This window comes from Balaenoptera physalus (assembly GCF_965194825.1).
Source record: "Balaenoptera physalus genome assembly, chromosome: 12".
NCBI lineage: Eukaryota > Metazoa > Chordata > Mammalia > Artiodactyla > Balaenopteridae > Balaenoptera > Balaenoptera physalus.
Genome location: NC_138897.1, coordinates 57740484 through 57764788, shown reverse-complemented (window position 1 = coordinate 57764788; position 24305 = coordinate 57740484). Strand labels below are relative to the sequence as shown.

The window sequence follows — 24305 nt, the reverse complement described above, 5'->3', positions numbered from 1 at the left end:
CAAAGGAATGATAATCAGTTGAGAACAGAATTCTCAGATGTAATACCGAAAGACAGTGGAATAATATCGTTAAATTATGGAAGGCAAAACAGTCAACTTAGAATGAGTACCCAGCTAAGTTATTCAGAAGTGAAAGTAAAATGAAGACATTGCAGATAATATAGAATCTATTAAAGAGCCACTTAGGGCTTCCCTGGTGGCGCAGTGGTTAAGAATCTGCCTGCCAACGCAGAGGACACGGATTCAGAGCCCTTGTCCAGGAAGATCCCACATGCCACGGAGAAACTAAGCCCGTGTGCCACAACTACTGAGCCTGCGAGCCACAACTACTGAACCCACCACAACTACTGTAGCCCGCATGCCTAGAGCCCGTGCTCTGCAACAAGAGAAGCCACTGCAATGAGAAGCCTGCGTACCTCAGCAAAGAGTAGCCCCCACTTGTCGCAACTAGAGAACGCCCGCATGCAGCAACGAATACCCAACACAGCCAAAAATAAATAAATTTTAAAAAAATTTAAAAAAGAGCTACTTAAAAATATACATGCATTGACCACTTAAATCTGGTAATTTTTCTGAAAATCAGACATTCTAAATGAAAATACCGCCAAGCCTATTTCCCATTATATGAAATGGGAAAAATTCTTTTGATGTTTATTATATACCAACCCCAAACTACTCACTACTTTCCTAAAATACAACCAAAGCAAGCAAAACATTGACCTATAATAATCATGAAAAGCTTAAATAGACAAATGCTTAAAGCATCACTTCCTGATTACAGAATAGTGGGTATGGCTATTAGCAAACACCTGCTTGGAAGCCTCACTGCGATACACCTCTTTAGCGCCCATAACGTGCAGATGCACACTTCGCTGACTTTTCAATATGTCCTCACACGATTCTTTGTTTGTTTGTTTGTTTTTTGCCTTGCCACCCGGCATGTGGGATCTCAGTTCCTCGACCAGGTATTGAACCCATGCCCCCTGCAGTGGAGTCCTAACCGCTGGACCACCAGGGAATTCCCAATTCATTTTTGGTTTTTTGTTTGTTCATTTTTTATTCGTTTTTTTTTTTTTTTTTTTTGGCAACGCTGCATGGCTATCCTCACACAATTCTACCAGTTGAATTTGGAATAAAACTACAGACTCTTCTTTCACATTGCTTTGTTTAAAGTGTTAATTAGGGACTTCCCTGGTGGCGCAGTGGTTAAGAATCCGCCTGCCAATGCAGGGGACACGGGTTTGAGCCTTGGTCTGGGAAGATCCCACACGCAGGGGAGCAACTAAGCCCGTGTGCCACAACTACTGAGCCTGCACTCTAGAGTCCGTGAGGCACAACTACTGAGCCCACATGCTGCAACTACTGAAGCCTGCGCACCTAGAGCCCGTGCTCCGCAACAAGAGAAGCCACCTCAATCAGAAGCCCGCGAGCTGCAACGAAGAGTAGCCCCCGCTCGCCGCAACTAGAGAAAGCCCGCGCCCAGCAACAAAGACCCAACACAGCCAAAAAAAAAATAAAAATAAACAAATAAATATATCTATTTTAAAAAGTGTTAATTAGATTTTGAGATGTACATACACTTTTTCTATAAAAACACTAGCCAAAAAAAAAAAAAAAAACCCCACCACATTGTATTTGGAAATAGGTAAGTCTTACGAAGTTTGGGGATTAAAAACAGGAAAATGTTCATCTAAGTATCAGTTTTCAGGGTAGCCTGTATTTCAGTAAGAAGGAAATTGAAACCAATGGAGAACAAAGACATTAGTAAACATATTTGTCAAATAAATAAGCATTGATGTAAAAAGAACAACAATCCCAAGCCGGTAGCAATAGTACTGACTAACAGGAGAGGGTTAAAAATAAAGTGGGGCTAAGACACCAGATAAGAATATGGCTGGCAGGAGGGGTACGTCCCTCTTGCTTTGTTTGGAAGGAGGATACAGCCATTGGTGACTTTTGATTTTATTATGTGCTCATGTTGAAACTTTTTAGTAGTAACTTAGTAAAATAATAGAAGTACAATTTATAAATTCACATCAGTAAAAGGAAACAAAAAAGAATAAATGAAGCTTAATCCCATACAAGACAGGAACTTGGAGAAAAAGATACAGGAAATGTGGTCACAGAAAACACAAAATAAGATGTTAGAAATAAGTTATAGTATCAGTAAACAAATTCTTCAGTTAAAAGACAGGAAATCTCTGAGTGTATTGAAGAATATGCCCAACCATATTCTGTTTATGAGAGACATGCCTTAAATGTAATGATGCAGAAAGATACAAAAAGATGTGAAAGAATCTTGTAAATCATAAAGTTATCTCCAAGTGGGAAATACTGTTATTAAGTTACATCACTCACCAGTTGATTCCATGATTATCTTTATTAGATCATCTCTCCTGCTAGAGTGTGAACTTTTTGTATTTTCAACACTCTACCCTGGCGTCTGACACACAGTAGGCTCTGAATAAATATTTGTTAAATGAATATATGAGTAAATGAATGAATGAATGGACAAGATAATAAGCGATCCTTTGACTTTTACTATTTATCAGTGTTGGGGGGGGCGGGGGAATGTTCTCTTCTCAAAGTTGGTAAAGAGTTCCATGGATATTATTTAGATGTTGTCAATTTTATTTTTTTATTGCAGTTATTATGAATACCTAGATATTTTGTAATATATTAGGTCTTTCTTATTTTCCTCCCTTCCTCATTTAATTAAACTCAGTGTCACCAATTCTCTTCTTGAAAATGAAATGGTGCCAAACACATCAGATTTTGTAAAGCCTGCTTTGTTAGTGTATATTGCATCTTCTTTCAGTTTTTCTCATTTGTGTTGCCCAAGGTTGTGGTTATGATTATTTCTGAAAATTACAGAAATGTCTTAAAGCAGACACACCCTCATTTGTAAATAATGGTTGTGTCACTTAAAGGGTATGTACAGCTTGGTCACCACTGGAATCAGAACAGCTCCTATCAATGCGCGCTGTGAAGCCGTGTAGGATCGGGGAGGAGTTTGGTGGAGTTCTGTCATGTCCACGCTGGAGCCCCTGGGAGGCGGCCCTGTGCCGGCTTCAGGCGGGTGTGTGTAGAATGTAGTGACAGTTCTTAGTCCATCCTCTGGGAAACTAGAGACAGGAAACACCATGATATCCTATTAATAAAAGGCCAAAACCACTTGGTGGTAATTAGTATCATCCTCATGACTAAACATAGGTGTTAGCCAAGTTGTTCGGGCATGTTTGCTTCTTCTGGAGAAAATGTTATCTGGATTTGGCTTTTATCATTTTGCTATATTAAGTCCAGCTTTACATTTTTGTGTGTGAAATGCTCTAAGAGCATTGCCTCATCCCCTCCGCTTAATTCCAAATGATCAACGTTGAGGCCGAGACCACAGGACACTAAACATCTGGATATTCCCAAACATTCAGGTTTTCGACTGAAGTTTGCTTTTGTTGGTGTGGATTTGCCGGCCTTCCTTTCCACTCTTGACTAACAACCAGCAACAAAAGTTTCCCTAAATAATCCATCTAGGTGTTACTCAAACAAAGAGTCTCCTTACCAAGAATGGGTTATTTGTACAGAAAAAAAGTGACTTAAAATGCTGTATTTCTTGGCTTTGACATATACACACTACTATATATAAAATAGATAACTAATAAGAACCTGCTGTATAGCACAGGGAACTCAACACTCTGTAATGGCCTATATGGGAAAAGAATCTAAAAAAGAGGGGATAAAGGTATATGTATAACTAATTCACTTTGCTGTACACCTGAAAGTAACACAACATTGCAAATCAACTATACTCCAATAAACATTATTTTAAAAAAAAGAAAAAAATGCTGTATTTCCACGTTCTACATTTAAAATCCTTACATGCTTGTTGGTAGGCTCTGGGTCTGGCTGCTCCGGGGCTCCACGGCCTGGGCCTGGGACCCGCTCAGAAAAGGCCTGAGCTGGGAAGCCCAGCACCGCCGAGGGCTCTCGTGGACAGCACAAATCCAAACGGCAGCTCTGAGTCCTGCCGACTGGGACCTTCATCAACAGAGAAAATGGATCATGGGGCTACTGGCTCATCAACCATCCCTGTGCATCCGGGGTTTCGAGGCTTCCTGGGACACAGGACTTTCAGTGTTAAAGGCAGGAGAAGCCTGGGCTGACCCAGAAGGTTGGTCACCCTAGGGGGCTGCAGGGCCTTTCAAGGCTGTACACACATCACCTGGAGCCAGCATGTGATGACCTGAAGTGCCTTTCCTGCACCACCTCTCCCGTTTAGTGCTTGCTGATTCCGTTTACAGAAGATGTATATTCATTACGTCTTCAGTTTTTGAAACCCTGATGGTTCTTCCAGGTCTGGCTAAGATGTCATTTCCCTCGTTAACTCTCCCACGATCCAGTTCTCCATCCCCAATGGACTAGCTCTCTGCCGCCGGAACAGGCCCATGGATCCCTCTCTGAGCTTCTGAAATCCAAAATTTAGCTCCGAAAATGGAAAAATTTTAAGTTACTTGGCTGCAAAACCTGACCTAGCTGATCTGAAGCCCTGTATAGCTGTTATCTCACTAATATGAATAGTCATACATTTTTGCTGCAGAAACATATTAATGTGTATGATGACTGAGGGATGCCCAGACTCTGATGTGGGTGTTAGTTAATAAATGGTACATGAACTCCATTATCTGTCTAGAGTCTGAAAAATTCCTACATGCAAGTGGGCCCGAGGTTTCAGATAAGAAGTAGTGGGCCTGTACCTCTAAAGGGCACTGTCTCATTTGGCCTGTTTGTAGTTAATTATTTGTAAGTTTTTGAGCCTCAACTTCCTCATCTATAAAATGGGAATAAAAAAGTCTGTCCTGACATACAAAATGAAAAGTGTTGCAAACTAATAAAAGGCATCATTGCTGTTACTTCTCTCATCTCCCTTATTCTATCGTGCTTTCTATTTTCGTTGTTTTTGAGTTTCTGCAAAGAACCACCATTTTCATAGCTGTTGCTCAATGAACATTGTGAGACCCAAGTGTAGACAAGCACTCAAAATTACAAGTTCATGAATGATTTTCTCAGTGTCACATCTTGTAAGTCAAACTTAACATTAAAGTAATCCACAATGAATTTCCAGAAAGTAACCAGGATGTGGCGTTGAAATGTTGCCTCTGCCCTGTTGACCATGTGCAGAGCCTGGGTTATAATATATGGAAGTAGTTGCTCACAGAGCATCCTGGAGCATGATTAAAGGAAGAAGTTAATAGACTCTTCAGAGCACAGTGCAGTAATGGACAGTTTATCTGGGGCTGGTGAGAAGGTGCCATAACAGAAGACGAGCCCATTTGGCATTCAGCAGTCAGGAATGAGGTGGCTCATTCAGAGCAGAGGCAGTATCCTCACAATGGGAATTTGACCAGAACAGTCTTGTTCAAACAGTTGGTCTTTAATTTAAAAACAATCCATGGGACAACAAATTCATGCAACAAATCATGGGACGTTATTTGACTGGTTCAACACAAATGACAAGATGAAAGAACCTTGGAACAGAAACTGTATATTTTCAAATATCAAGAGATCTGATATCAGGAAGGCATTGTTCTTAATCCTGAGCAATCTAGAAAAATAATTGGTAATTTGTCACTCTTTTAAAGCCAGTTTTCTCATACATGACTAGCAAATATCAATAGTGTTTTTTTCAACTATAAAGCCAAAGTATTGGAGTTCAAAGGGACCTTGGAACCTCCCAACTCATGCAGATATTCCTTCTTGGGCAGTCAGCCACCTTCTGTTTGACTGTGTTTGTGATGGGGGGATCATTGATTCCAGGGGCAACCTCGTGTTCCAGCAATTCTATTTGCCAGAAAATGATTTATGATACTGACCCCAAATCTTCCATTTTGTAACTCACACTCTGTGGTTTTAGTTTTGCCTTCTAGAATGTGAGGATCAAATATATTTTTCTTCCATGACATCGGCTAGGAGTGTGTTTGGCTACAATGAACAGAATACCTAACTACTGTGATTAAACACATAGGAGCTTGGCTTTCTCACAAAGCAAAATACCTGCAGGTAGACAGTCCAGCTGTTGGAGCTCTCAAGGATACAGGTGCTTTCTATCTTTCTACACTGCCATTCTGAGTGTGATTTCCGCTGTATTCTCCAGTAGGAAAAAAAGAAGGAAGTGAAAGACAGGCCAGTCAACTCTTTCCTTCTTAAAGGACGAGGAAAGCCTGAAAACCTGATTCACCTTTCTCCTTAGCCAGAATTGGGTACGTGGTTACCCCTAGACCGGTCACTGGCCATGGGGAATTATTACTATGGCTGGTTTAGACCCATCATGATTCTATCCCAGGGCATGGGTGGGGCTTCCTCTTCCTGAGACTGAGGGGTCTCTGAGGCATCCTAAGCAGATCTGATTGGTTAGCAGGGAGGAAGGGGATAGGGTGGCGAGAATGGAGGGTGGGAAGGTCATAGAACAGAACCTGCCACAAGCACACATCAAATTTTCAAAGATTGCTCTCAAATCTCTCTACAATTTTTTATCTTCAAGGTTAAAACGCACTCAGTTTCTTTGCCCAGTTCTCCCACCTCCTTTGGTTGGCCCCTGTGTTTGGCTCTAGTGTGTGCCTGGGCCTCAGCCTGGGGCCCTCACGTGTCTGGCACCAGTGCCCAGCACAGCAAGAGTATCGCTCATGGTCAGACTCCGCATTTGCCATCCACATTTCATGGGCTGGTTCTTATCGAGTTTGCAGTCAATTCTTCAGTTTCACAGGAACTGCCCACAAGTCATATCTCTTCTCCAGTATCCGTGTAATTGATTTTTAAAAAAAACCTAAATGAAGCCTACAACATGCTGATTTGGAGGAGCCAATGTATTAAATTACAGTAAGGATTTATTTTGATGAACCTTAAACAGCTGTTCATTAATGGAATATGTTTAGAGGACTAAGACATGAATTTTATAAAGAGCCTTTAAAAAAACTTCTGTAATATCCATAGGTAGCATTGATATCTTTATTACTGCATATGAATTTAAAAGAAAAACTGTCACCTCTTCATGTTTCTTTTGCTTTTCCTAAAACACTTCTTTTCTGGTACATTATCATGTGCTACCACTAGGCCACACCAAATCAATTTGATTTATGCTGTAACCGAGTGGAAAATAGAAAGTAAGACACAATGACTTTAGCATGTTCAATAATAGGTGTGTAGTGGAGAATTAATAGTTTTGGAAATATATTATTTCATGAAATTTTAGGAAACATGGAATCCTAGTTCTAGGTGCTTTTTGGTCTAAAGCATTTTTTATCTAATATAGGATTAGTATGTCTTGAAAAGCAGAAGTGTTAACACTTATACTGTAATGATCACATTTAGTTTTGTGATACCCAGAATATATCCAGCTATCTCTAGGCTTATCATAAAATATTGATTATCAATGTCAATGATTTCAATTCACTTTAATTATATATAGGTGAATAGATATCAATAAAGCTAGATATATAAATGACATGTAGAATTTATAAGAAGAGCAAGGTATATTATGAAACTCTGTATCTAGCATAGGGTACCAAGTATCCAAACCATTATAAATCACAGTGACATATTGTAATGTGGCTTTATAAATATTGCAGTTACTCACTACCATAATAAGTGTGTGGGTCTTAAGGCCTGTCAAGAATATGTTTTGTACATTAGAGTTGCTTCACAATCTGTAAGAGATTGAATCTATAAGAAGCCACTGAGATAGCGACAGAATATTTATTTCACAAAGCTTATGAATAGCTCTGTAAGCAACCTGGAAAGAACAAAACTGGCTTCCAAACCCACATACAAAATTGAAAGGATCATGTGTTTGCAGACTTTTAAAAGTACAGTGCTTTAGAGAAATGTGAGCATGATGGTATTCTGTGAGTTATGCCAATGCGTTGAAATGAATACATAAAATAACAAATTTAAAAAACAGAATTCAAAGAAATACATACACTACTTATAATCATAAAATAAATGTAAGCATTAAAAATAGGAGAATGTATAGAGCTATACAGTAAGTATACTAGCTCGTCTTCTGTTATGGCACCTTCTCACCAGCCCCAGATAAACTGCACTGTGCTCTGAATGAAGAGTCTAAAAAAAAAAACTGTCTCCATTCACAAAATGCCACCTACATACGAACGAGATCTGTTCTGAGAGCACGTTCCTAAATCCAATTTGTTCATAAGTAAGTCCAACAAAGTTAGTCTAGGTACCCAACTAACACAATCGGCTATATACCTCTGCTTTTACGCTTGCTTCCAGACATCCTGGGCTTGAAATAAAGATACTGTACTACCGTACTTTATACAGTACTGTACAGTACAGTACACAAAAGCACAGCCACTTGTAGGGGGTGCACGCACATGACAATGTACACCAGACACATGAACTAACTTACGTGATTGGACATGCGAACGCATGTTCACATCTTTGAAAGTTCACAACTTGAAGGTTCGTATGTAGGGGACTTACTGTAATTAAAAGTTTAAGGTTTAGTAGGTTCTTTCTGTATTTTTCAAAACTAAGTTACTGGCTCCTCCTGGCTATGGCCAGGTGAGAAGGGTGCCAAATTTTGTCCCTAAAAAGCAATTATGGGCATGGACAAGTTGAAAAAACAAACAAACAAACCCATTCGGCACTCAGAGACCAACCACAGATATAATGAATCTGAGTAGCATTTATGCCTGTAACACCGCTAAACGTTGGTTAAGAAATATGGGAATCTGTGGTGTTCTGGCCTAAGGATGCCCCTATTTCTCCCTCACCCCACCCCCAAAGCTCAATCCACACAGAGATTCTGCCAGGGCCAGGTTTTGCCAAGTTAGGACTGGCAGCTTCTCTACCACAGTCGAAAGCAGCTCACTTGATTTAGGGATGTTGGTGTTGTCAGTGGAAGTGACAACCTCAGGGGCAGGTGAGTGAACGTGATGGCTCCAGTCTGATGTCACGGTGGTGAGCAAGACAAAATATTCCTGACTGAGGCTGCCTGAATGCACAGCAAGACAGGAAAGGGCTCAAGCCAGCCCTAGTGCTGACCAACCCTGAGGTTGTGCACGCACACAGAGGAGATGCAAAAGGGCCCAGTGGAAAGTGATGACTGGGAAGACTTGAAAATGACTTGATCTTTGAAACTTTTCTTCTATCCACACACAGGTCCACTGACAGAGGACAGAAGGCTTACTGGCTTGAGGTGGTTGTGTACTACCTCTCTCCAGTCACTGGCTGACCATTATGCTTTGCAGACACAGGAATGACCATAGGAAGCCAAGCTTAAAAACAATAAAATCAATGTAGCCCAAAGTTGTTCTTTGAAAAGATTGAAAAAAAAAAAAGAAAAACTTTTACCTAGACGGACCAAGAAAAACACAAAGAAGACACAAATTTCCAAACTCAGGAATGCAAGACAGGACATCACTAGTAACCTTATAGAAATTAAAAGGATTATAAGAAAACATTAAGAACAATTTTATATCAATAAATTTAAAAACTTTTTGATGAGTGAAATTTGGTAGTTTGTGTCTTTCGAGGAATTGGTTCATTTTATCAAATATTTAAGAAAGAAACAATACCAGTTATATGCAATGTCTTCCAGAAAAATAGAAACGGAGGCTCACCTTATGAGGCCAGTATTACTCTGGTATCAAAACCAGACAAAAATATAGCAGGAGAAGACAACTACAGACCAATATCCTTCATTAACATAGATACAGAAGTCCTCAAAATTTTAGCAAATTGAATCCAGTCATGCATAAAAAGGAAAACACATTATGACCAAGTATGGTTTATTTCAGGAATGAAGGCTGGTTCAATATTTGAAATTTAATTCATGTAGCCATGATATTAACGGACTAAAGAAGGAAAACTACATCATCTTAAGAGACACAGGGAAGCATTTGACAAAATTCAGTACCTATTCATATTTTAAAATTTCAGCAAACTAGGGGACCTCCCTGGTGGTCCAGTGGTTGAGAATCCATCTTGCAATGCAGGGGACGCTGGTTCGATCCCTGGTCGGGAAACTAAGATACCACATGCCACGAGGCAACTAAGGTCCCATGCCAACTAAGACTCGACGCAGCAAAAAAAAAAAAGAAAAAAGAAATTAAAAAAAATTCAGCAAACTAGAAATAGAGGAGAATTTCCTTAATCTGATAAACAGCATCAACAAAAATCCCACAGTTAACATACTTAATGGTGGAAGACCGAGAGGTTTTCCCCTAGGATCAGGAACAAGGGAACATCATCCTGGAAGTCCTAGCCACAATAAGGCAAGGAAAAGAAATAAAAAACATTCATATTAGAAAGGAAAAAAAAAAAAACTGTCTCCATTCACAAATGCCATGATTATCTACATAGAAAATCCAAGGAATCTTCTAGAAAGCTCTGGATTTAATTAGCAAGCTTAGCAATGTTGCCAGATATATGGTTAATACACAAAACTATCACATAATCTATCAACTATCAATGAACAATGTAAATAGAAATTCAAAAATAAGACCAGTTACAATAGCTCCAAAAAATGAAATCCTTAGTAATGAATCAAGCAAAATATATGCAAGTTTGGTATGCTGAAAATGATGAAATACTGATGAAAAAATAAACAAAGACCTAAATAAATGAAAAAATATACTTTGCTTATTGGTTGGAAGACAATATTAAGATGTCGATTTTTCCCATATTGAATATAGATCTAATGCAATCCCAAGAAAAATATCAAAAGGATTTATGTAAATATAAAGAAGCTGATTCTAAAATTTTTATGGAAAGGGAATCAGATAGCCAAACCAGTTTTGAAAATGAACAAAGTTGGAGGACTTCCTGATCTGAAGATTTAATATAAAATCATAGTCCTCAATGGAGTGTTGTATGGACAAAAGGAAAAACACAAAGATAAATGGAACAGAATAGCGAGTACAGAAATAGAACCACACAAATATCGTCAACTGATTTTTGACAAAGGTGCAAAACAATGCAATGAAGAAAGTGTCATCTTTTCAACAAATGGTATTGGAATAATAGAACATTCATTTACACAATAAGAACCTTGACCTAAACCTCACAACTTTTGCAAAAATTAAAATGGATCATAGACCTAAATGTAAGACAAAACCATAAAACTTTTAGAAGAAAACCTTTATGACCTCAAATTAGGCAAATATTTTCTAGATATAATATTAAGAGCATGCTCAATAAAGGAAAAAAATTGACAAAATGAACATCAAAATTAAAATCTTTTGCTTTGAGCAAGTCACCGCTAAGAGAATAAAAAGATGAGCTACTGACTGGGTGAAAATATCTGAAAATTACGTATGTGATAAAGGACTTGCACTTAGAATATATAAAGAGCTCTCCAACAATAATCAGGAAACAAACACTCAGTTATATACATTGGCGAAAAATATTAACCCTTCACCAAACAAGACAGCAAAAAAGTACATGGAAGGAAGTTTAATATCAATAGTCAGAAGGAAATGCAAATTAAAAATGGAATGAGATATTACCACATACTTATTTAGAATGGCTAAAAAAAAAACCCAAGAAAACAAATAAACCTGACAATACCAAGTGCTGACAAGCATTCCAAGCAACTGGAACTTTCATATGTTGTTGGTAGGAATGCAAACTGGCATAGCCCTTCTGGAAAAACTGTTTGGCAATTTCTTATAAAGTTAAATATACATTTACCAGATGACCCAGCAATTCTACTCTTAGATAGTTAACCTAGAGAAATGAAAAGTTATGTTCACACAAAAACCTGTACACGAATATTTATAGCAGTGCTATTCATAATGACCAAAAACTGAAAACAAGCCATATGTTCTTTAATGGGGGAGTGGATAAACAAATTATGGTACAGCCATATAATGAAATACTTCCTCATCAATAAAAATAATGAACTATTGACACATGTAACAACATGGATGAATCTCAAATGTGTGATACTAAGTTAGAAAAGCCAGACTCAGAAAGTTGCCTATTAGAAGATTCCATCTATATGTCATTCTGGAAAAGGCTAAACTATAGGGATAGAAAACAGATGAGAAGGTTTCTAGGCAAGGTGATCCATGGCCATGATTGACTGGGGTGACCCCAATTTTTGTCTAGCCTGCCTTTCTGTCTAGTTTAGTAATTTCCCTGATTTTTAAAAAGTTTAAATGAAGCAGTTTTATTATAGATTACATTAAATGAAGCTGAGTATTTGGTAAAATTTTTCATCCAGAGAAGACCTTCTTCCAAGGCCGTCTAGCAGTGATTGGAATTCTCGCTTGAACGTGCTAGAAATTTTGTAAGAAGACTGGAAATAATCCAGCTCTCTTCTCCTGGCTTTTTTTTTTTTTTTTTTTTCCTATTCTTTCTAGATGCAACACAACGAATACCTCCCTTTCAAGGACAGCATGCAGGGCACTCAGTGATAACTAAGTGTGGTGGCCATGAGTGGTTCAGAAGACCTAGTACATCCTCCTGGTCTAGGGTGGTATTTGCTACTACTGCCTATGCTGGGCACTTGGTGTCCTGCTGGCTGTGCCAGGGCCCAGGCTGTAGCACATGAGATGCAAGAGGCCAGTAGACCACCAGTCTGTCTGCTTCCGCCATGGGAAATGAAGCAAATATTAGGTAAGTTGTGTGTGAAAAATATGTGGGAAATAGATGGTAAGCAGTAGGTCATAGTCCGAATTCTATTCTTAGTGTTATTGTTACTTATTGGACAGTGTACATCACACAGGTTGCTTTATTTTTATTGGTTAACACCTTTCTAAAATTTTATAATAAATTCAGTGGCAAGAAGATTAAAAAAATCTTCTTTTAAAAGAAGTGCATAAAGTGCATGTTTAAGGAAAAATTAACTGCTGGATTTCTATATCTGAAGAAAATTGAAGATGAAAGCATAAGTGACACAAAATACTGGTTGCCATTCAAAGCACTATAGCGTTAATACTGTCCGAACAGCTGAAGAAATATTAGCATCTCCTTCAGGCAATGGATGTGTGCAGTCAGGCCCATTAGCGACAACTGCGGCACTCAGTAAGGCTGGCTGACTAACTAGCTAGCTAACTAACTAACTAACTACCTTTCTTCCCTTCTTCCCTCTCTCTCCCTCTTCCCTCCCTCCCTTCTTCTCTTTCTTCTTCTCTCATCATTTTACTATGTGCATTTTCAAAAATTACAAAAAAGGAGACTAGTAGAATGAACCCTTAAAGCCCCTGCCATCTGGGTTCAGTATCAATATCAATATCTTACCAATTTTGCTTCATCTATCTCCCTCCAACCTTTTATATTTGCTGAAATAGTTTAACATAAATCCCACAGTCATGTCACTTCATCCATAAATTCTACACTATACTTAATGATTCCTTTCTGCTAGCAAAACTAATGCATGTTTATTAAAGAGAATTTGGAAAAGCATAAAGGGGAAATTAAAGTTGCCTGCACTCCTACAATCTAAGTCACTGTTAACGTTTGATGTTTTTCTGTCTAGACCTTTAAATTATGCCTGTGTCTGCGCATGAGTGCATGTTTGCTATCCAATATGCATATGCATGTGTCTATACATATATTCAGAGGCATCTAACGTATCGTATCTATTTTACCACATGTTAATCAGCCTTCTGTAGCAAGTTACAGAAAACCTAGTTCAAACTTGCTTAAACAATAAAGGGGACTTTGGGGCTTTTATGAGTGAGAAGTTCAGGGGCAGGCAGGGGAGGTGCTGTGCCTGGTTTGATCAGCTCTCCGCTCAGTATCTCTATTATTCTTGGTCGTCTCTTGTATATTGATGGGCTCCTTTCTCAGCCTGGCTTCCCTACGCCTGTAAGACCAGGGCTACAGCCTCTCACAACCATCTTCATAGGGAAAAAGAGCATCACTTCTCTTAGCTTCTGAACAAGAGTTCTGAGCTGTGCTCTGATTGGCCCACTCCTGAGATAATCACTAAAACGGGAGACCTGGTATTACCCTGCCTGAACAACCAGCATCCTTCAGAGCTAGAGCTGGAGGGAGATAAACAATGTGTCAGATGTGCAGTGGGGGAGGCATTGAGAGGAGGAATGGATGTTGGAGAGGCAGCGTCTATGTGCCTTATTCTGTGTCTTTCTACTTTCACTGTGTATGTATGTATGTATCTATCGATCCAATCAGTCGATAGTCTCCTTCCCTTTAAGTCTTTGAAATTTTGTTCAAAGCCCCCATTCACATTCAGGGTAAACATACCCACTCCTTGAATGTCCCAAAAGAAACAACTCATGTAAAACCTTGGTGTGTCTGATAGACTCCACTAAAGGTTTGGGGCACATGGGGAGTGGGGAAGAGTTTACGTTGTAGCAGTACAAATCATTTAAAACAATATTAGATAGCTCTCTAATACTGTGGTTCTCAACCAGTGTATGGGGGTGATTTTGCCCTCCCCACTCCCAGGGAACATTTGGCAATGACTGGAGACATTTTTGGCTGTCACAAGTGCTACTGTTGTCGAGAGCAATGATCCTGCTAGACATCCTACAATGTTCAGGATAGCCCCCCACCCCCCCACCAATGAATCATCCAGCCTAAAATGTCAATAGTGCCTTTGTTGAGAAAGCCTGCTTTAAGATAGCTAAGAGTCCCCGGGCCATATTTAATGGTGCTTGACTCTTCCTGCTGGTTCCTTTCTACAGTTCCCTCTTCATTGCTCTCCCTCCTCCCAGATTCCTACTTATTTCTAATATAGAACACTTCAGATATTTCCTTTTTTCTTATCCCCCGATAGATTTTAGGCTCATACTTCCATCCCAAAAGGTTTAATAAAGTATACTCCTCTGCAAATACAGTACACCGTCTAAGAGGAATTTAATTGCCATTTGTTAAGATAATAATCATTTTCAGCTTATTACACACCCATGGGGTTATACTTGGGATAACACAGTGGATATTCTCTTGTTGCATGCTTTGTTCACTTTATAGAGTATCATGAATATTTTTCCATTGCTTACCTAGTATGATGCTGTTTGCCAAATATTTCTGGTCCTCCTTCCTTCTAAGTACAAAGTAGGATCCTACCTCCTGACCCCCTTGTGATGGGTGGGGCCGTATGCCTAGTTTTGGTGAATGAGTTGAGAGCGGAAGTGACTCACAATTTCCAGGTCAGAGTGTTTAATTGCCTAACACCTTCCAGAGCCCTTTATTTCCTTATGGTAGAGGGACCAGCAGTGTTTGAGATGGCACTCCCGCATCAGCCTGGATATCCGAGAGACCGTGATGAAAAGAGGACCTTGTTGGTGTGATCCACGTGTGGCATGAGAAAGAAATAGACTTTTGCTATTTTAAACCACTGGGTTTTGCAGTTGTTTGTTACTGCAGTATAACCCAGCCTATCCTGACTGATACATCTGATACCCAGTCATCACTTCTGCTCAGAGGCTTACTCCCCATCATCAGATGAGGGTGACTGTATTCAAGATCATGGGGGTTTATCTTCATTGCTCTACACCAATAATAGCCACCCTATTCTTCTTCCCAGTGATTAATTTAGGGGTAGGCATGTGACTCTCTTCTGAGATATAGTGGGAGATCTGCTGGGGGCTCCAGAGAAAAGTTTCCCTGATCCTAGAAAAGAGACCTGAAGAGACAGTCCTTTGGGCCTCTGGGCATTGATGTAATTGGATGTGGTGCCCGGAGCTTTGCAGCCATTCTGAAAAAGTGAAGGTTTTTCACTGAGCCACTGAAGATGGCAGAGCAGAGTGATGGAAAGAACCTGGTCCTTGATGACATTATCAAGGCGGGGAATCAACTGACCTGAAACTCTCCCTACCTCTGGACTTCCCGATGTGCGTGAAAATAAAAGCCCTCATTTTAAAGTCAGTTTCAGTCAGTGTTTTATGTTACTTGAAACTGAAAACATCCAAGTGATATATTGTTAGGTTGACTTCTGTAATGTTATTTTAATTGCCTCTAGAGCATGTCTAGACTATAATGTGTTTAATAATCCACTGCGACTTAACAGTTAGGCAATTTTCCACTTTCAGTCACTATAATATAAAGAGGGTCCCTTTCTGCAAATTGTGCCAAATAAAATTGCAAGCATTTTTCTGTTTCCTAAGAACAGGAGGCCTGCTTCCTTTGGAACCAAATCTTCCTTCATTCATCCATTTATTTTTATTTTGTGAGTGCCTACCATGCTGCAGACTCAGGATGGAACCGTAATTTAAAACTGACAAGATCTTGGTCCTCGTGTAGCTCATGAAACCTTGTGTTTCTTTCATTTGGAAAAACCAAGCAATAGATGTGAAACTAATTCCCACCTATTTGTTCTTGGAGAAAATGTGACAGCAGATGCCGTGGGCTGAGCGATTTTAAGTGTTTCGATTAGTAATACAAGGTAAACAGGTATTTTAGCATAAAGAGTTATGGCTCCAGACTTTATAACTTCTTAGGGAAATCCACAATTTTCCATGCATGAATTTAAATTACCTATTCCTTTAAATTATTTATTTGTCTTAAAACTACTTTATTGAGGTCTGACATACAAAAAGCTGTAGATATTTAATACATACAACTTGGTGTGTATGGAGATAAGTATACACCCATGAAACCATTTTCACAATCAATGCCATACACTTATTCATCACCTCCGAAAGTTCCCTCTTGCTCCACAGTCAAAACCATAATGAGATATCACTTCACACCTGTTCAAATGGCTATTATTAAAAAAAAGGACAAGTGTTGGCAAGGATGCAGAGGAAAGGGAACCCTTTCACACTGTTGGTGGGGATGTAAAATGGTGCAGCCACTACAGAAAACAGTATGGGGATTTCTCAAAAAATTAATAATAGAATTACCATTTGATCCAGCAAACCCACTTCTGGGTATGTTTCCAAAGGAACTGAAATCTGGATCTTGAAGAGATATCTGCACGCCCATGTTCACTGCAACATTATTTACAATAGCTAAGATATGAAAACCACCTAAATGTTTATCAAAAGATGAAGGGTTAAATAAAATATGATTTAGCACATACTTAGCGTGTAGAACCTAGATCTCTGGGGATGGTTCACAGTTCTGCTTCTCATTTGCTGTGTGATGTTGGACAAGTCAACACACCACTCGTAGTCCCAATAAACTCATTAACCGAGTGTTGAGATAAAAGTGAAGTCATTTAATTTTTGAGTTATTTTGAAAAATGGCATCATAATGCATGTGAAAGGGCATTATTGACTGGGAGACATATCAACTTTAGTTTTTGCTTGCTTTTGAGGTTAGTTAAGGGGAAAATACTTTGAAAGTTGAGTCCCTAGACATTTGTTATAAAAAATAACATGTTTCTATTTTTTATTACACAATAATATATAATCATTGTTGAAAAAAGAAAACACACACTCGCATAAATGTGCACGTGTGCGCGCGCACACACACACTCACTCCCAATGTCAAAGTATCTTCCCAGTGTCTCACTGACACCATCCTGACCTTGACTGCTGGTCAATGGAAGGCAGTGACACTGTGCATCTTGTCTTTATATAGAGTAAAATCTCTCAGCATTATCCTTTAACTTTCTTTCCTTGTGATTCCTCTTAGGAGGTCCTTCTCCACTCAGGTTGTGTAAATAGTCACCTGTATATTATTCCAGAAATCTGAGGATTTCTTTTGTAAACATTTAAATTATTAGTCCACCTGGAATTAATCTGATATAGGGTGGAAGAGAGGTATCATATTTTTGCAAATGGTAATCCATTTGCAAAATTGATATCTTTGCAAATGACACTCAACACCATTTTTGGAGTGACCCAGCCTCTCACCACTGATTTGAGTTGCAAATTTTTCCATACACTAAGCTACTAAATATCTTTGAGAATGTTCCCACATGAGCTATGTATGCCACTGAATTGACTGTCCTTTGCTCAATCAGTACCACATATTTTAATAAACTTTATAGAAGGTCTTAATGTCTTTATGTGAGGTCTTCAACCTTTCTTTTCCAACGTCAATTGGCTTTCTAGTATGCTTCTTTCTGAAGCTCTTGTAGAATCCTTTTATTTTCATATTCCAGACATCCATGAAAATGCAAAAAACTCCCCAAATTCACAACAACATAAAAATTTAAGGTGACAGACAATATAATGCCAGAGGCAGGATGTAAGATGCCCAAATCCTAAGGAAATTGGAGCTGGATTTAGAAAATCTCCAGAAGATTTGATCTCAGCTTGAAAGATTCCCCTATTTTGCTGCCTCTGAATATACTCTGATTAGGGGTGGCTGCAGGGACACAGTGACAGAGTCTAACTTAGCCCACTCGTCAGTAGAGGCTAATTCTCTGTGGTCAGCTGAAACTCTGGGATTGCCACACTTTTAAAGGAGGAAAGAAGAAAGAAGATTGAGTTCTCTCTCTCCTGTCTTCTCTGTTTTTCCATTGCAATTTTATTCGACTTAAAGCGGAACTTAAGAGAATTCCTAAAAGCCACCAGCACAAGTTAACCTTGAGGCTGGAGGTAATTTCAGTGCTTCCTGTTCTTACTCTGATGACATCTTTGTCTGGACGCAGCCAACAGCCTTCCGGAGACTCCCTGTCACAGCTCCAGGGTATGCTGATTCCCATCCTGCCCGGAGGTGCTCCTTCCCAGAGGTGCTGGATTCCAAGCATCCTCTGCTGCCCCTTAGACGACGAGCCCAGGCCCAGACCCAGCTGGATCATCGTCTGCACAGACTGACCAGGAGACTGAGCCACCTTCCTGTTCCGTCCGGTTTCTGCTTTGCTAGCTTTCCTGGTTGTTGGTGTTTGTTTGCAGCGGAAATCTTGACCGCTCAGCACATGGGAGGGTATATTCTCTCAGGCCCTCATGGCCCGTGTATCCTCTTTGAGAAGGAGAGGTGGAGGCACGTTGCTTTCCTCTCTAGCACATGGAGTGGGACTTTAAGGGCTTCTTTTGCATTGGGGCAGGTACAGAGAGCGCAGGCCTGGGGTTGGCAGCCTTGGGGGTGACAGTGTGGCCTTCTATTTGGGTATTGACCTCGGACCTCAGAGCTTAGGAGGGTGCACCTGACAGTCTGAAGAACGGCACCGCCTCGGATTGGCCGGGTTCATTTTTGACCAGGCCCGTACCTTTGCAGTGGAGGAGGAGAGGGCACTAAGGCCAGTTATGCCAAATTAATTCTGGTAACAGTGGGGTGACACGTTGTGGCCAGATTGCCGTCTCACTCAGGAACAGATAAAAAGTTGAACATCATATGGCAGACATAGGCGCTTGCCCCTTGTAGCCCTGGAGGTAAGTTAGGAACAGATGTCCAAGAGCTTTTCACGACTTCACTATGGTCCCTTTCTCCATGGATGAAATCTTGGTGCTTGGAACTCGCCAGGGCCCACCATGTTCAGATGTTACCTTGTGTCACTCTTATAAACCGTATCTTCTCAACAAAACTTACAACGTTTGTAACTTACGTAGTACTATTGCTCATTTCCCCTTTCCTTTCCTTTTTGTTATTTTTACCATTAGAGAAACTGAGGTTCAGAGAGGTGTAGCAACTTGTCCATGGTCACAGAGCAGAACTCAGATCATGTCACATACCTAGAATGAGGTCTATGAATGCTTGCTGGGAATAAAACTTAATTTAAAGGAAAGTAAAAGAGGTGATTTTGTGCTTTTATTCATTTGTTATTTATTTGTTTACTACCTATCAGGGGCAGAGAATTATGTTTTAGCATCATCCTAATTCATCATTCCTTTTAAGAGTGGTGTCTGTTGTAGTTTTTAATTTTTCTCTTTCATCTCCCATCCCCATTTCTTTCTCCCCTGGAGGCACCACCCTACTCTGTTTGGTACATGTTCTTGAGTGTGTGTGTATATGTACATATATTCTTGAACATACATATAGCATTGTCTTACATAGGGGTGCATGTTAAATTGTATACATAGCATTTCACTATTTCTTTCTTTGTTCTCAATGATTATAAGTTCTCCATAGATGCTTTCTATCCATCTGGCTCCTCACTGCTGAGCATGACATTGTATTTCACAGTACACGTCTACATTTCCCTAATGATGGGTAGACCTGGACCGCCTCTATCTCTCTGCTACACAAATAATGTGCTGGGGGGGCATCCTTGAACATGTAGGAGTTTCTCAGGGGGAAATATCAAGTCACTGTACTTTGTGTGGCAGGTCAAAGCATGAAAGGAGAGCTGGACAGCTGGAGATGGTGTAATATTTATTTTAAATGCAACCAATAGGAACCAGCGGGTACCCCCATTAAAGGGGCTGCTCTACAAAGAGAACCATTAAAATGAATGTAAATCACAGTAGCTTCAGGGACAGTTTAATAACTATCTGACTTTTTATTGGGTGAGCAGGAGATGTGCCAGCTTTCTCCTTACAGAGTCTTCTGGATCTTTTGCAGAGAGAGATTTCTATCTGAACCGCTCTTGAGATTACCGAGGGCAGAGGGCTGCCCTGGGAGTAATGGCCATAAATCCAATTAGTAACTCACTTTCTCTTTTGCCACAAGCTCCATTTCCCCCAAACACACAGAAGATAATTCCACACTCTGGAACCTGGTAAATCCTGAGGGCTCCATGAGAGCACGCCACCAAGACACAAAGGTTTCTTGCATGAGAAAAGGGCTGGAATGATATACATTAAACTGGTAACAGTGGAAACCTCCATGGAAGGGAGAGGGAAAGGTGCTGGGGTGGGTGGTGTGGGACCTTGTCACACTTTATTCTGTACACTTGTGTATCATTTCAAACAAAAATGTGTTCCTGTCTTACTTGTGAAATAAGGAAATGGGGGGAAAAAAACCCTTCAGGCAATCTCTAGAGAATTTCAGCAAGATTAGAGGTGAAAGAAACGGCTTTTTACAGATGAGGAAACTAAGGCAGCTGGGGCACCGAGGTCACGTGAGCCTGCTCCAAAGAGTGGGAGGCGTGGGGCGGGCACTGGGCCTCTGGATTCCTCCATTTGGGTCCAAAGTGGCCGTCAGCACAGCCACTTTGGGGGGAGGGTGTGAACCACAGGAGAAGGGTCTTGGATTCCAGACCAATACCCGTCTGGAAACTTGCCTACTTAAGAAAACAAAGCCTTTAATGACGAATCTTTATGAACCGAAATAAAGAATTGAGATGCCCAGGATAAAAATAAAACCTGTATCAGCTTAATTTTGACTTTTAAAAATTGCATAACGACTCTACTTTTGTCTCCTCTGAAATTGAAAGGATCCACCTTGACAGCAGCTTATCTGGAGGATGGAAGGCATCGTATAGGGTCCTTCCTTCCTCTTATTACATTTACATTTGTTACAAAGATGTTTCTTGCGGGTTGGTAGTTTTGTTAAAATTATGAGTGAAATAAAGATATAAATGACTAAATCATACTTCTGTATGAGCTTATAGAAAAAAGCACAAAGGATTTGGGCTTGAATCCCAAATCTGTCATTTACTAGTAACCTTGAGCAAGTGATCTAACCCTCTGAAGCTTTAGTTTTATGACTAAAAAATATGAATAATATGTAGTTCACACGATTACTGTGCGGATTCAGTAGGCTACTGTAAGGAGAGCTTTCAATACAACGCCTGGCACATAGTAAACACGGAATAACGACGTCTATTAGTATTTTAACAGGTGCATATTTAAAATTATTATTTCCCCTTGGACGACTCTAGGGATCAATGAAATATTTGTTAGGTAAACTGGTATCTTGAATTCCTCAAAAGCAGAGCCTGAGATAAGGATTTGTGTGCAGGGTGTTTATTCAGGTGATCCCAGGAAGTGTGGTGGGGAAGGGAGTCCAGGAAGAGAAGAAAGACAGTCAGTGTACCTCTGTGGGCAACTGGACACCAGCTGGCAATCTGCTTCACCAGCTCCTTCTCCATGACTTGACAGAGGGCATGGCTTATGTTCCAGCATGGTAAAGTCACCCACGACACTAAGTTTACCTCTCTATTTAAAGCTGAGGTAGCTTCTCTCTTAGGCTCCAGTTCTTAAAGTGTAAGTGAAGGAGCTTCTGGAACTCATGGTACTCTTTGCAGAGAACAACACACTCACTGCACAGCATCACATAATTTGGATCTATTTAATTCCAAACATAAATCAAAAACGATTGCAAGAAATATGACCATATTATGAAATTATTAGCACGAACACGCAAACACACATATCAGTTCAATGTAATTGGCGTTTCATGGGTTTCCACTAGTATTTGTTTGCTAATTGATCATTAACTTGTTATCTGCTGGAATTTGCCAGCAGATAAGCAATGGTAGGCACCACAGGTATAAGAAAAATATGTGGAGAGAAATATTAAACACGGATAAAAATTTACCCATTTTTACATTTATCTGAGACAAAGAATTCCTAATTCCTTTTCAGGGACAAAAGCCCTCTGCTTAATTCATAAAATACTGGCATTTGAGAACTCATTTAAAAGGTCAGTTAAATCACTGCATTGCCAGTTCGGGGCAAAGTTCACAAATCAAGGTGAGAAAATCCCATGATTCTTAGCCGCTCGGAAGTTTCCACGAGTGGCAGGTCACAGAGATTCTACTTCACAGCAGCTGTGAGAGCAACATGTGAACTTCTGACCAGACTAGTGGGCAGACACCTACTCTTCTCTTGGGTCACTTGAAACTGTCTATATATAATATGTTGCTTTTACCGGGAAAGTTTTATTTTAATATTTTGCTCTAAATCGGGCAGTAAGCAACTGAATATAACTAATACCACTGCCTCTTTTGCCTACACTGTTCCTTACTTCCAGATATCCATTTCTTAAAACTGGAATGCCTTCTACCATCTTTACTTAAGGAGTTGCTCAAATCTCATGTCCCCACAGAACCATACCTGGTCATCTCAGCCGTCTGCAACCGGGGTCTCTCTTGAATTCTTATGATATTTTCTATGCTGCTCACGTGACACTTAATGTCACCCTGTGTTGTTCGTGGCTTCCTTCTCTCTCTCTCTCTCTCTCTCATGCACGCATACATACCCTTCCTATCTTTCCAAACTAAACAAACACGGTTTGCATTTTATCACTGTTTGTGGCCAGCAAATGCCCTGTACACAGTGAGCTTTTGCAAATATATGTGAATCATGTAATTGGGTATTGCCCCCAACATTATTTACAGCCTCACTCTACCAAACCTCAGTGTTTCTCAAAATTGAATAATGTAGAGATCCCTTAAAGGAAAAGAAATTTGTGCACCTCTAGCGTTGGCTTAAAATATTAAAGTATTAAATATGTTTAAGTATAAAACAAAGCATAAACTCCTTACGTTTACATCTCTAATACAACCATGAAACTGAAAGTTTACAATTAAAGGAAAACAAACCCAATATAGTCAAATTAATATTAGTTTAATGTGACAGATGATACTGTTTTGGTGAAACTGAATCACTGTTCATAGCGTGAATACGGTACTGGCTGCCCTCGTGCAGGCTCTCTGATTCGGGGCGCATGTATGGAGGTTTGCTGTATGGCCGTGCCATTTCCCCATCCATTTGCTCTATTTGAACCACCATGTCATTTGAACTTCCTTTGGCACAGATATATCATTTAGGTGTTAATTCTAACCTCTCTTTTTTTTCTCATTTACCTATGACAATGAATGTACTTCTTGGCATCAACATGGGCTTAAACACAGATACTGTGAAATCTTGTGGCAGTACTTTGTGATAAGGTGACCGTCCAGGTGATGATGATGATTGTAATATTACTAGCTAATATTTACAGGCTATCTTCTTTGTGATAAAGTATATCTAGATTAACTCATTTATTTCTCACATTAACCTCCTGAGAAAGAAGCAATTATTATCTCTGTCTTATTGATGGGGAAACAGAGGCTCAAAGAAATCCAATAGCATTCTCAAATCCATGCTACTCATAAAGAATTAAAACCTAGAAAAGTCTGACGGCAGAACCTGAACACAATACTCATAATAATTTGTTTAGTGTATCATTAAAATGAACACAAACTTAAAATAAGTGTTGTGCAGAATCAACACACGCCAATGTTTGATATTCCCATATGCCCACAATTCATCATATGCTCAGAAATCATGCCTGTAGATTTTTTTGAACCACTAAGGACAGGAGCAGTGACAGCTAGGTAAAATATGAAAGAATTCAGCTTCGTGTCCACAATGAATGAGGTGCTTTACTGATAGAAATGTGTAACTTATTCTCAATAAACGTAATATATTCAAAAGAGTTGGATAATACGTGTTTCCTATTCTCTTCTACTATACTGTCCAAACAATGTCTTCATTCAGAAGTGAATTGACTCTCCCAACGCTCAGCTTCCGTGCAAGCCGCTGAGGACGGCAGAG

The 24305-nt window shown here is 39.7% G+C and overlaps 1 protein-coding gene across 2 annotated transcripts in view; it reads right to left on the bottom strand.

Moving 5' to 3' along the window:
- Nucleotides 1-3078: 3078 nt before the first annotated feature.
- LOC309640245 (uncharacterized protein) overlaps nucleotides 3079-24305 on the bottom strand; it is a 645560-nt gene continuing 624333 nt past the window's right edge. For both annotated transcript variants that reach the window (XM_082418750.1, XM_082418751.1), the window contains one exon: nucleotides 3079-3125. The gene's annotated coding sequence lies outside the window, so the exon portion shown is untranslated. The remainder of the gene's footprint in view (nucleotides 3126-24305) is intronic.